Genomic DNA, 14,468 nt, shown 5'->3' on the forward strand with positions numbered 1-14,468 from the left:
AAAGTTTTTGCTTCTTTTTTCAACATTGTTTTCTTAAAAAATAATCTAAGAAACTTGTTTAACAGTTTCCCAAGTAAAATAAAATAATATTGTGCTTGGAATTATTATGACTCTGCTAAATCTACCTTGATGAAAGTAATGAAGGAGTCATAAGAAGTTTGACTGCATCATCACCATGGACATAATACCAGCTCTGATGCTCAGAATTGTATTGAGAATACTCAATTCTTCCCTGGAAGAAAAAAAAATAGGATGGACAAAACTCATGTGCTAAGCATGGATAAGTTAAAAATCTGTGAGACATGGTGGTCAGATAAAGTTAGTAGGGCATATACTTGTAACATAGAAAATGCTGAAATGACCAAGAGATGCCTAATATTCATGAGGCACTAAACATACAAGAGGCACTAATATTCATTAAACATTATATATTCCTTACACATTAAATATACATGAGACATTCAACATTCACAAGTTTTAGTTCTGCCACTCAGTGGTGACAATCATTCTGTGTCTACACGTCCTGTACAAGAAGTGCAAAACCTGTACATGCTCAGCAGGTTACTTGGCAAGCTACAGCTGTGGCCAGATATTCTTGCCCTGCATCTCTCCAATAGCGTCAGAGTGTGTCATTGGCACCTCCCACCCTTGTCCCCTTGCTCAAACCCCAACTCTGGTCCAATTACAATTGCATCAACAGGAAAGCTAATGTGCCAACAAGAGAGACAGGACATATGAACATTGCATAATCACAGGTTTCAATTCGAGTCTTTCCATCTCATTTGCACCCTATCATAAGTGTGTTAATTTTCTTTCCCTTTGCTTCTCATGATGTTTTAGCCTTTCTTTCCATGACCTCTAGGATAGCTCATCTGGTAGTATATTTGGAGGGTCTCAATGCATTGAGGTAATTTCTCAAAAAACATGAAGCAGGTAATATCTGGGTATTACTCAGCACTGTATGTTATAACAAATTATTTTTAAAAATTTTAATTGTAGAGAGAGAGAGGGAGAGATAAACATTGTTCAGTTGCCTCCCACAGGTACCCAACCTGGGCACGTGCCCTGACTGGGAATGGAATTGGCAACCTTCTGGTGTATGGAACTAGCTCAACCAACTGAGCCACACCGGCCAGGGCAACACAAGATTTAAAAAAAACAATTTTACCTGCTATCCTATAATTTTCAAAGCTTTATACTCAAAAGAATGTCTCTCTGAGTGTACATTTTCCTGGCAACAAGAAACAGAATCCCTAATTTTGGCAGGTTCTAAGGTATGTCCTTAGAAGGCCTTTTAATCTTTAGGCTTTCCAAATAAACTAGATTAACAGTTTTTAGAATATTTATTATAGTGGGTATAGTTTATTTTAATTGCAAGAAGCTGATTATCTTGATCCTGGAAAGGTCACTTGAAAATCCCTCTGATTACTGTACATATTGGGTGACTAGACCTCATTGTTCCAGAATTAGTAGCAAGAACTTTTGGTGTTTTTTTTTGCCAACTTGTTTCAAGTGGCCTAACCTGAGATTCAGAGTAGGGAAACCTACTGCATAAACCCCTGTAATTTTATGTAAGGCTAGTGACAGGGAAGGGCAAAGGGGGTTCTGAAATAAAGTTACACTGAGAAAAACCTGATTCATGGGTTGGTGGTTGTCCTGAATCAGAAAGTGAATGTGAATGAGTGACTTGAATCTGCGAGGTTATCCGTGAGTGGAAACAGATGAGTTGAAAAAGCAAGTGCTCAGGCCTCTTAAGGCATAAAAACCCTCTTGGGTGAGGGTATCACAAAGATTTCCTTTTCTTACCCACCCCCCTCCAAAAAACAAAAACAACACCCCCTCGCCCCCAAACCACCTCCTATAATGGGGAAGAAAGGGGCACTCTTTCATCACCTGTGGTAGGTGACTGTGCATTTGAAAACAGTGACTCCATCTTCCTTTCTACTACTTTTGGAACTGGAATTCCTACAACTGTTACCTATGCCTGTCCAACCACTGTATTTTAAGAGTGTTGGGAGCAGATAACTGGCCCTTTAGTTTTACAGGTGATAGTGATACTCTGATTGTGAAGAGATTGTTACTCTTAATAGATGCATGTAAAAGTATACAGGGTTAAGGTATCATAATGTCTGCATCCTTCTTTCACATGCTTCATGGGGTAAAAAATACACCCAAATATAGATGACACAAATATAGCAGAACTTTTGAATCTAGGTGACTGATCCCGTCATACCCACGATGAAAACCCTTCAAAATCATATTCAGTTGTTATATGCAAGTTGAATTTACACTTGAAAACATAATCCTTATATATTTCCTCCCAAATACGTAATTTGCAAGCATTATTTCTGAAAATGCATAGTGGCTAAATTCGGGTTATCGGTTTTCTTTACATGCATGTCAGGCACATAACCGGCGAGGCGACCCCATTGCACCACCTGCCTGTGACCTATAAGCACAGGCAGCATGGGCTGCTGGTCTCAATTCAAAGGCCCACGTTTCTCTCGATCTAAGTGAGAATTAAGCGCTTGTCCCCGGCGGCTTTTGCTTTTCAGTTTTGGGACCGACGTTCGCCGGCGTTTCACGCGCAGCTCCGGGGCACGTCGCCGGCGTGGAAGCGGAGCTCCGCGAGGACGCAGGGGCAGGCGCCCGTCTGCGGCCTTCGGAGGCGGCTTCTCCGGTGACTGTCACCATCCTTCCCCGAGGTCAGCAGCAGGGCAAACAGCAAAGTCAGAGTGACGCGCACTGATGCGCAGGGAGGGTTTCACACCCTGCGCGGCCCCGCAGCGCCCGCCTGCTCGCCCGCTCCTTCCCCCAGCGCCCCGCTCCCCCTCGCCCCGCCCACTACATCCGCATGGCCCAATAGGCGCCGACGCGGCTACGACCGTGGCCGGAGGAGGAGCTGTTGGGGCGGCCGGACGCTGAACAGCCGTTCACGTCTACGCGGTGACGTCACGCGCCGACGCACCTGTCGGGCGCTCCGGATTCCTGCTGCTTTTCTTCCCCTTCCGTGGGTCGGGGACGCTCTGGTTCGGAGCCTGCAGCCCCTTTTTCGTAGTCAAAATTCGTCCGGGGCCGCGTGTTGAGGAAGGAGGGTGTGGTGGATTGAAAGCCATTCTTCTTCGTTCCCGAGTTAGACCATGGGTTTAGTTTTAGTCTCTTAAGAGAGAAGTGATGTTGAGATTTTTATTTCTAATTTTGGGTAGAGAAACAGGTTGACTCTAGGGCCCAAAGCAAGCGGATTTAACTTATTGCTGTTACCGTGTTTGAAGGAGGACCCAGATAAAAGTCCCACCGGGCAAAATTTTCGTAACCTCGTCGGTAGAAAACGCCAGGTGTCTTAAATTGCGATAGTTTTGGTTGTGTTAAGCTTCATCAGGCGGAGCTCCCAGGGCTAGCTAGGTTTTAGGTTGGAAACAGATGCAGAATCCAAAGGCAGCGCAGGAAACAGCCACCGATGTTGCTATGCCTCTGAGCTGCAAGGTGAGTTGCATTCTGTAAGTGAAAATTTGTGAGCTGTCCTGTTCACGGGTTTTGGGTCAACTTTGATACCAGGGCTGTCATCTTGGTTTATCTTAGAATACATTTACCTACATAACGTTACATCCACCCTAATTAGATGTATACCCTCGAACATTCTTTAAGATTTCACCTGTTTTGTCCAGGAAACGTCGAAGGATTTTTGAATAGAATGGAAGTAGTTTCCAGGAAAAGATTAAATTTGAACTCAGTGGGATTTGCTTTCGCTAAATTTGCCCGCATTTAAAGTAAATATCGGTTTATTTTTCTTTTTAGTTTAGGTTTTTGTGTATATCAAGACACAGTTTGTGTGTATATATAAAACGTTGGAGTTTTGATCTTAAACTTGGACCAGAAGCTTCCTGAGACTCAAGTTAATTTTGCATTTGCGTTATTTGTATAGCATTTTAAAACTGGATCACATAGAAGGTAATATACATACACACTATGCGTATTTGTTAGAATTGAATCAACAGTGGCCATACCATTTTTTTTTTTTTTTTTGTAATTCAAAAGTTCAATTCTGCGAACTATAAACTTTCTATGCAATTCAGTTACTGCACCATCATTGTGGCTTGTGTCATTGATTGTTGAATCTTCCCAGGAAGGCTTTTCTTTTCATATCCAAAAGTTAATGTAGAAGATTTGTTTCTTGATGAGGACTTTATGGAAGTAATTTAACTGATGTCAGTTTTATGTGCCTTTGTGAGTAACTAGAAAATACTGTGTAGCTCAAGAGTACATAAAGGAGTTAAAATGCTAATGTGTCTATTGTTGATTTTTGTCATAAAAGTTGCTGATTGCATAGAATGGCTAGAAAAACAGGTGTGATCTGCAGAGAATTTCTCAAATTGAGTATGCTGTTATAACCTCTGGTTAATAGAAACAGCCAAGGTTGGCAGAATATATGACAAATTTCATCCCACTCCCACATTCTACCTCCCACACTCTTCAAAGACTTTTTTTTTTTACGGTATAGCTTACATACAATATCATATTTTTTTCAGATGTCCAACATAGTGATTCTACATTTATATTCCTTATGTGATCCCCACATGTCTATGTCTAATAACTCAAAAGACTTTGATTCTTTGTTTGAAAAAAGGGTCAAATGATTTTAAGAAGATGAATGTTTAGTACGTAGATCGTTACTTGGAAATTGTTTTAGCATGTGTTTTCAATCATGTTACTCATTAGGAATGTAAATATTTGACCAGGTTTTGCATGTATATAGTTCAAGGAAACATTTGCTGAGGTTATGATTTTATGTTAGCAAATTGGCTATTTTCCAGGTCATGTTGGTGGTAGGCTTTCCATTTCCTGTTGTGACATGTTGGTAATAATTTTCAGACCGCTCAGGAAGCGAGGTTTGATCTCTGTAGTGGGTAAGATATCAAAGCAGTATTCTGTGGGTTTTGGCCACTATGACTACTTTGAAGAACTTTCAGCTAAGTTTCTAGTCAAACTTATCAGCAGTGATCTAAAACATACAGTATGACATAATAAGTGTTAATATTTATTGAGTGAATTCTATGATTCAGGATCTTTCCTAAGTAGTTTTTATAGATTATCTCAATTCTCACACCAACTCCATGAAGTAGGTACTTTCCAGTGTTCCCATTATACAGATGTGGAAACGGAGGCATAGAGAATTTAATTAATTTTCCCAAGGTCTCGATAAGTGTCAGAACTGACACTGAAGCCTGGCATGATTTCAGAGCTCTTGCTCTCAGTGCAGGTAGGACTAATTAAAATGTTACAAGAAATGATAGGATGAGAGGGATGGCATAATAGGTCCATTGCTTTTTCCAGTTATAAAAGTAATGTAAAATTACAGAAACTCTGGAAAGTATTGTTTTTTTCTTTGAAACTCTCATCCTACTATAATAAACCCCGTTTTGGTATTTTTGTACTAGTATATGAACATTGCAGCTATGATTCATTTTGATTCTTAAAGATAAATGTTCCTTAGTTAAGTACAAAATGGAGGATGAACCCCTGTGGGGAAACTGCCTATTTGCATTGCTGAAATATGGAGATATTTGATCTGCAACTTTGACTTGAACAAAGTTAAATAAATATGTTTCTTGACCTTAGGGGAAGTAGTTGATAGTTTGTCTTGTAAAATCATGAAAAGTATTTGGTTTTCAAAGTGTAAGCTTTCCATAGCATCTTTTTGTTGGATTTTTGTTTACTTTTCTTTGTTGTGATAGTCTGAGCCTTATATTTGTGTGTGTTTTTCCTTTTAAAATCATCTAGCATTTAACTTTTGAATGACTAAAATTTTTATGAATCTAGGACATTTTCTTCAGAGCTGACAGGTTACTTCCCTTAGCAGGTTATCCATTGCATACTTTTTTGGAAGACAAATGTATATGGCATAGCAATTTACACATCCAGCTAATAAAATTAACAGGATAAAACATCAAGTAGTATTACTTTTGGGAGAAGTCAGTTTCTTGTCAGATGTTATATGGGTTGACAATTTGTATCAGAATAAATTCTTGCTACTGTGATGTTCCAATCTTAGTTTCATGATGTTATATGGCAGTGGTCGGCAAACTCATTAGTCAACAGAGCCAAATATCAACAGTACAATGATTGAAATTTCTTTTGAGAGCCAAATTTTTTAAACTTAAACTTCTAACGCCACTTCTTCAAAATAGACTCGCCCAGGTCGTGGTATTTTGTGGAAGAGCCACACTCAAGGGGCCAAAGAGCCGCATGTGGCTCGCGAGCCGTGGTTTGCCGACCACTGTTATATGGGATTGAGGGGTCATTCCTGGGTAAAATAAACTTGAGAAACTTCGCATAAATTTTGATTATAAAGTTAATTTTTACGACAGTTTTTTTTTCCAAGAACCTTACTTATGCTGATAGCCGTTATAATTCTAGATGGGGATATGCTTTATTTGACCATGAAACCTTTTACTGGACTTATGTTCTGTGCACATACTCATCTGCAGATATATTTGTTGTCTTCTTGGCTCCATAGCTTGACTCATGCCAATAATTTTGATTCAGTTAACCTCTTCTCCCATCTCTGCCTCATAAAATCCTCCTTACCTTTTAAGGTCCAACTCACATGTGTCTCTTCCAAAGAAGGCTTCTCATCATCAGATACAGTGGAATGTGGTCTTTTATCTGAGCTCTTATAAAAGTTCTTCTGTGACATCTGTCATGTATTGCCTTTTATTATGTGGATATATAGTAATTTATGGAAAATATTACATCCCTTTTGAGGACAGTATATAAAGTAATTTATACTAAAGGTTACTGAAAGCCACAAACCCTATACAAATATGCCATTAATCACTAAAAATTGTTTATATTTTGTACAATTTCTGGTATATTAGTAGCTATTCTATAAACAGAGAATGAATGAATAAATTATTGTTTAAACCAGGAGTCCTCAAACTTTTTAAACAGGGGGCCAGTTCACTGTCCCTCAGACTGTTGGAGGGCCGGACTATAGTTTAAAAAAAAAACTATGAACAAATTCCTATGCGCACTGCGGGCCCGGGACGAGTCAGCTGCTAAGCAGGACAGGCAGCGGCACCCGGCAGGCTAGATAAATGTCCTCGGCGGGCCGCATGTGGCCTGCGGACCATAGTTTGAGGACCCCTGGTTTAAACTTATTGTCACATTTTAATATTTGACCTGTACCTAGCACATACATTTCTTAAAATACTTATATGAGAACTAGAGGCCCGGTGCACAAAATTCGTGCACGGTGTGGGGAGGTGTCCCTCAGCCCAGCTTGCACCCTCTCCAATCTGGGACCCCTCGGGGGATGTCCGACTGCCTGTTTAAGCCTGATCCCAGTGGACTCTCACAATCCAGGACTGCTGGCTCCCAACTGCTTGCCTGCCTGCCTTCCTGATTGCCCCTAACCGCTTCTGCCTGCCAGCCTGATCAACCCCTAACCACTCCCCTGCCAGCCTGATTGATGCCTAACTGCTCCCCTGCCAGCCTGTTTGCCCCTAACTGCCCTCCCCTGCAGGCCTGGTCCCCCCCAACTGCCCTCCCCTGCAGGCCTGGTCCCCCCCCCAACTGCTCTCCCTTGCAGGCCTGGGTCCCCCCCAACTGCCCTCCCCTGCAGGCCTGGTCCCCCCCAACTGCCCTCCCCTGCAGGCCTGGTCCCCCCCCAACTGTTCTCCCTTGCAGGCCTGGGTCCCCCACAACTGCCCTCCCCTGCAGGCCTGGTCGCCCCCAACTGCCCTCCTCTGCCGGCTTGGTCACCCCTAACTGCCCTCCCCTGCAGGCTTGATCGCCCCCAACTGCCCTCCCTTGCAGGCCTGGTCCCTCCCAACTGCCCTCCCCTGCTGGCCTGATCACCCACAACTGCCCTCCCTTGCAGGCCTGGTCCCTCCCAACTGCCCTCCCTTGCTGGCCATCTTGTGGTGGCCATCTTGTGTCCACATGGGGCAGGATCTTTGACCACATGGGGGCAGCCATCCTGTGTGTTGGAGTGATGGTCAATCTGCATATTACTCTTTTATTAGATAGGATAGAGGCCTGGTGCATGGGTGGGGGCCAGCTGGTTTGCCCTGAAGGGTGTTCCGGATCAGGGTGGGGGTTCCCTTGGGGCGTGGGGTTGCCTGGGCGAGGGGCCTGTGGTGGTTTGCAGGCCGGCCACGCCCCCTGGCGACCCAAGCGGAGGCCCTGGTATCTGGGGTTTATTTATCTTCTACAATTGAAACTTTGTAGCCTGGAGCAGAGCCAAGCCTTCTGCTTTCTCCGTGGCAGCAGCCATTTTTTTTTGGATTTATGTATCTTCTATGATTGAAACTTTGTAGCCTTACGCGGAGGCCTGGGCCGGCCAGGGTGTGCAGAAAGCTTGGCTTCCTCCATCGCCACAGGCAACCCTAGCCTCCTGCTCTTTCCAGCTCTATGGCTGCCGCCATTTCTGTTTGGGTTTATGTATCTTCTATCATTGAAACTTTGTAGCCTTGAGTGGAGGCCTAGGCCGGCAAGGGCAGGTGGAAAGCTTAGCTTCCTCCATTGCCGGGGAAACCCAAGCCTCCCTCCTGCTCTCTGTGGCCGTAGCCATCTTGGTTGGGTTTATTTGCATATTTGCTCCTGATTGGCTGGTGGGCGTGGCTGGTGGGTGTAGTGGAGTGATGGTTAATTTGCATATTATATAGGATGCTTCTTACATATAGTCAGTTTCTCTTCCCTGCCATCATTGATCTTGAGACTTTTATCCATAGCTTTAGTTGCAGACATTTGGAATTGTCATTTTGGGGGTGGGTGGGTGGTACGGATTTTAATTTCTTTCACTCAGATTGTGCATACTTTTCTGTCAGCTTACTAACCAGCCAGATAGCTGACTGACATACCTTTGAAATTTAGTTGTGGTCCTCAGTCCTGATCAGTCTTCTTTATGAGTGAGGCAAAATTTTGTTGGAAGCTATGAAAAATTAGTGTACCACTTCAGGCTGTTAGTCACTTAGCCACCTATTTCCAAGGTTTTTCTATTTCTGTTCTTTATCCCCAAACCCCATTCTGGTGGTGTACTGCTTTGTGTTTGCAGTTTGGGGACTTAGATTATATTCCCTTCATTGTAGTCTGATGTTGAATGTTGAATAGGTTGTATAATTCTACAGTTGGAAAGAACATTCTGGTCTTGAGGCCTGTAGGCTGTAGGAGAAAAACATTTGTTTCTTTCAGCAATTTTGAATTAATTAGTCAAGCCAGAAACTTAGCAGATATCTTAGATTTCTTCTTCACCATTCCCACATTTTAGTTAACACATCCTCTTAAATATTTCTCAAAATGCATTCTCCTCCATATTGGTATGTCTTATTTCAGTACTAGAGGCCCGGTGCACGACATTTGTGCACTGGAGAAGGAGGTCCCTCAGCGTGGCCTGCACCCTCTCGCAACCCGGGATCCCTTGGGGTCCTTAACGCTGCTGCATAGGCGAGAGAGGCTCCCGCCACCGCCGCTGTGCTCCCCAGCCATGAGCCCGGCTTCTGGCACTCCCTTGTGGGACCACACTGACCACCAGGGGGCAACTCCTGTGTTGAGTGTCTGCCCCCTGGTGGTCAGTGTGCATCATAGTGACCAGTTGTTCTGCTGTTTGGTCGATTCGCATATTAGCCTTTTATTATATAGGATTATATAGGATGCCCTCACTATCTTATATTTAGAACTAGAGGCCGGTGCATGAAATTTGTGCACAGGTAGGGTCCCTAGGCCTGGCCGGTGATCAGGGCCGATTAGGGCCTCCCTTCCCCCAGTTGCCGCTGCTGGCTGGGGCCTTCCTTCATTCTGCGCCGCCCCCTGGTGGTCAGCGCACGTCATAGCGAGTGGTCGAACTCCCGGTCGGTTGAACTCCCTAGGGGATAATTTGCATATTAACCTTTTATTATATAGGAGGAAGGATTGTTCAATGGTGTACTAGAATAAGGGCCACCTAACTTTTCTCCTTATCTTTAGTCCTTCAGTCTCTTGCCCTTCTGATCTGTCTTCCACACTGCTGCTAGAATTAGTCTGCTAAAATTTATATCTGATCATGTGGTTTCTTTTTTTAAAACTGTTAGTGGTTTACCATGTGTATAAATGAGTAAATAAGTTCCTTAGCATGACATGAGCCCCCTCCCGCCTATTTTTTTTGTTTGTTTGTTAATCCTCACCCAAGGGTATGTTTTCCATTGATTTTTAGAGAGAGTTAAAGGGAGGGGGAGAGACAGAGAGAAACATTGATGGCAGAGAGGCACATTGATTGGTTGCCTCCTGCAGGCACCTGAATGGGGGCTGGAAATTAAGCCTGCACCCGAGGTACATGCCCTTGACTAGAACTGAACTCATGACCGAGGTCAGTCCAAGGGCTAATGCCTAGGGCACCCCTTCCTTTTTGATTTGGCCTGTGTTTTCCTCTTCAGCTACTCTTTAGTTCCCTTCCTCTTCTCTTCTATAAGCTACCCAAGGAGATTTTGTTAGGATGCTGCTGAGTTTTTGCACATTTTGTGTGTGCCTGTATTGACTTTTAATCTTACATACTTACCCTAGTTAACTCATCCTAATCATTCAATGCTCAGCTGAAACTTTCCCTCTGTTACTAAATGTTCACAGATTTTCCCAGGCAGCATGCTTATTCCTTTTTAGCGTTAAATACCTTGTATATGCCTCTCCTGTGGTACTTATCATACTGTAGTTATTTGTATGTCTTTCACCTTCAATGCCTTGAGAATAGGGACCATGTTTATTACCCCGCATGGCTTTGTGCCTGGTATATGCTAGCTGCTGAGTAAATGGTTACTGAATGAATTAATAAATGACTCTGTGCCCTGGCCAGTGTGGCTCCGTTGTTTGGGCGTCATCCTGTGCACCAAAAGGTTGCTGGTTTGATTCCTGGTCAGGGCACATGCCTGGGTTGCAGGTTCGATGCCCGGTAGGGAGTGTGCAGGAGGCAGTCAGTTGATGTTGTGCTTTCAGATCGATGTTTCTCTCTTCTCCCTTCCTCTCTTTCTCTCTAAAAATCAACAAACTACTCTTAAAAAAAATACAACAAAACAACTCTGAAAACTAACTTTGGCTACTAGATACATGGTGATCCTGTAAATTCATATAGGGAGAGTAGGAGGACTGGCAAATTTGGGGCAAATATGTCTACAGTTTGCGTCTTGCTGATTTGAGTTCTTATATAACATCTAAGTAGAGATGTGCCATTCATTTGTTATACATTTGTTATTCATTCATACTATAAATATTAATTGACCCAGAGAGATTTTGTAACTATAGACAGGGTTATTCTAAAATTTATATGGAAAGGTAAAGGAACCTGAATAGCTAATACAGTTTTGAAAAATAAGAATCAAGTATGAGAAATCAATCTATCCTATTTCAAGACTTAAGGAGAAGTGTATGTTCCCAGCAAAGGGAGCAATAAAGGCACTGAAGCAGGAGACAGGAAAGAGCCTGCTCGGACTGAGAGGAAGAAGATTAGTGAGTAAAGAGCACTTGCAAGAAGTACACCAACAGCCGAAACCGGTTTGGCTCAGTGGATAGAGCGTCGGCCTGCGGACTGAAGGGTCCCAGGTTCGATTCCGGTCAAGGGCATGTACCTTGGTTGCGGGCACATCCCCAGTGGGGGGTGTGCAGGAGGCAGCTGATCGATGTTTCTCTCTCATCGATGTTTCTAGCTTTCTATCCCTCTCCCTTCCTCTCTGTAAAAATATCAATAAAATATATTAAAAAAAAAAAAAAAGTACACCAACAAAAAATGAAGCTGGAGAACTAGGCAGAGGCCAGACTGTATGCAGTGGTCGGCAAACTCATTAGTCAACAGAGCCAAATATCAACAGTACAATGATTAAAATTTCTTTTGAAAGCCAAATTTTTAAAACTTCTAACGCCACTGCTTCAAAATAGACTTGCCCAGGCCGTGGTATTTTGTGGAAGAGCCACACTCAAGGGGCCAAAGAGCCGCACGTGGCTCACGAGCCGCAGTTTGCTGACCACGGGTATAGGGCATTGTCCGCTATGTTTGAGTTTGTCTGCTAAGGGTGGTGAGAAATGATTAAGACTAAACTAATTCATGGAGTTGGGAGAGATTACTGGTCAGATTTGCTTTTAGAAAAGACCATGCTGGCTGCCATGTGGAGATCAGGTTAGAAGAGGTAAAGGTGATTTTACATAGATCATTTAGGAACTTACTGCAGTAAACCAGGCTTTTTATCCCTGAAGATTTTCATTGGTTATTGCTATAATCTTCATAACTCTGCAAAAATATATTTTCAAGCTATTATCTATAATAATAAAAGTGTAATATGCTAATTAGACGGGATATCTTTCTGGATGACCTTCCGGACAAAGCCGGGCTCCTGGGTGCCCACCGGCAGCCAGAGGGAAGCCCAGGTGCTGGCAGCCAGGGGAAGGAAGGCCTACCCTTGCATGAATTTCGAGCATCGGGCCTCTAGTCTATTATAATGTTTTGAATATATTTCTGACAATTAAAAAGGAAAGATGACTAGCATTGTTTGCATATTTTTTTAATATGCAGAATTTCAGTTGCTGTATTATGATTTAAATATTCGTTTGTAGGCAAGCCTGGGGATTAAGTTTAGAACCTAAAAAGATTTAACGCTGGTGTCCATATTGCTTCTTTATATTTTCTTTATTGCCGGGACTGACCAACAGCCCCTGAACGACGGATGAACAGATTACTCAGACACAATTTGACTGTGAAAGAGAGGACTAAGGGGCCCCTGGCCTTAGTAGCCAGGACAGCCTAGCTTGACTGCTTCCTTAGCTTTTTATTGGAATTTTTATCCTTAGATACAATCAGTAGGGTGAGTAATCTTGGGAGGACACATGTGTTTACATTGTCCTTTAGGCAAGGGCATCCAGGGATTTATCATAAGGATTCCAGTAAACACCTGGGGGTCTGCACATGCACAGAATTGTTTGGAAAGGAATAATTGGGCACAGCCTTCGACATTTCCCTAAGTCTCCCCTAAGTCAGAATTCCAATAAATAGGGGAGGAGGCCTTCCACACACTTCCCTTTTATCAGAATGTCCTCCTTACAACTTTCCAACCAAGTCTTTTGTGCTCCCCAACACTTTGTGCTATCATAGAATTTTGAATACTTTATAGCAGTGATGTTCTATAAAAATATTTGTGTTGTAACTGCATGCCATATATGTAATTTTAAATTTCGTAGGAGCCACATTATAAGGTAAAAAGGAAATGATGAGGTTAACAATATATCTTTTTAACCCAATATGTCTAAAATATTATTTCAACATGAAATCAATATAAAATTATTAATGAAATATTTGATTTTTTTTCTTATTAAGTCTTAGAAATCCAATAGATGTTTTACCTTAAAGCACATCTCAATTTGGACTAGCCATGTTTCAAGGCTAGTGGCTACTGAACAGACAGTGTATACAGCTCTATAGGTTTCTGGAGTAGTTTTTTTATTTTTTTTATTTTTTTTAATTAGCGGATATTGTGGAAGGCAGAATTCCAAGATGACCCCCAACATCTGCATCCCCTGGAATACAGATGTCTCTTCCCAGTTATTCAATCAAACATGAAGTGCTGCTTTGAAGTGATCTTGCAGATATAAAGTCCCAAGTCAGCTGACCTTAAATAGAGAGATTACACTGAGTGAATCTGATCTAATTAGGTTAGTTTTATTTGTTAAGTTATCCAATTTATGGAAATAATAGCCCATACAGGCAGGCCTGAGTTTAATAAACTTTTGGGACAGAGTTGGTTGCTCTTGTTATAAAGAACGGTGTGGCGTTCTAGATGCCTCAGAGGTGTTAGTGCAATTAAGTTTTTTAAATATTTTGAAAGAGTGATATTGCCAGTTAACACTTATGGTTCTTGAGGGACTTTAGGGATAAAATGGAGGAGACACATTGAAAATTGCTGATTGAGGTCACAGTATACAGAAAACCTGTAACTAATTTTTATTTGGTGAATGTTATATGTATTAAGCCCTTTTAGTGTGATTATCACATAAAGAAGTGAAGAATAGAATGTCTGTGTTCTTTGCAAAATCTTAGTCTAAATGCTTTGATACATCAGAATTAAAATGATTCTTGAACTGTTAATGATTTTTTTTTTCAAAGTCTTTGGTTAATTTACTCAAGAGCCACTATTTAATTTGATTGCCTTTATGGACACTGCAAAATTCTTAGTATGCATAGCTATTTTATACTATTCTACTTTAACATTTACCTTAAATATAAAAACTCTTGCTTTAATTAGTACATTGTAACAAATTCAGTATGTAATAATAGGCCATTTTTGGTAGAGGTAACCATAAAACAGCAATAAAGTTGTAAAGCATTACATATTCAAAATTTTCTTTGTAATTTATGTGCTAGTTTTTAGTTGTTCTCCCCAGACCATATTAGTGCTGTTAGAGAGAATATTTGTCTATTGAAAAATCAATACATTTATATTTTTTACTTTATTGCTTGG

The 14,468-nt window shown here is 41.9% G+C and overlaps 1 protein-coding gene across 6 annotated transcripts in view; it reads left to right on the forward strand.

The window, feature by feature from the left end:
* Positions 1 to 2,888: 2,888 nt before the first annotated feature.
* The window catches only part of CLCN3 (chloride voltage-gated channel 3), a 95,278-nt gene continuing 83,698 nt past the window's right edge, over positions 2,889 to 14,468 (forward strand). For 2 of the 6 annotated variants that reach the window (XM_080674089.1, XM_080674091.1), the window contains exon 1: positions 2,936 to 3,483. The gene's annotated coding sequence lies outside the window, so the exon portion shown is untranslated. Of the gene's footprint in view, positions 3,484 to 14,468 lie in introns of all 6 variants that reach the window. The other 4 variants (XM_080674085.1, XM_080674088.1, XM_080674087.1 and 1 more) reach the window with 3 other exon arrangements.

Source organism: Plecotus auritus, assembly GCF_963455305.1.
Source record: "Plecotus auritus genome assembly, chromosome: 6".
Lineage (NCBI taxonomy): Eukaryota > Metazoa > Chordata > Mammalia > Chiroptera > Vespertilionidae > Plecotus > Plecotus auritus.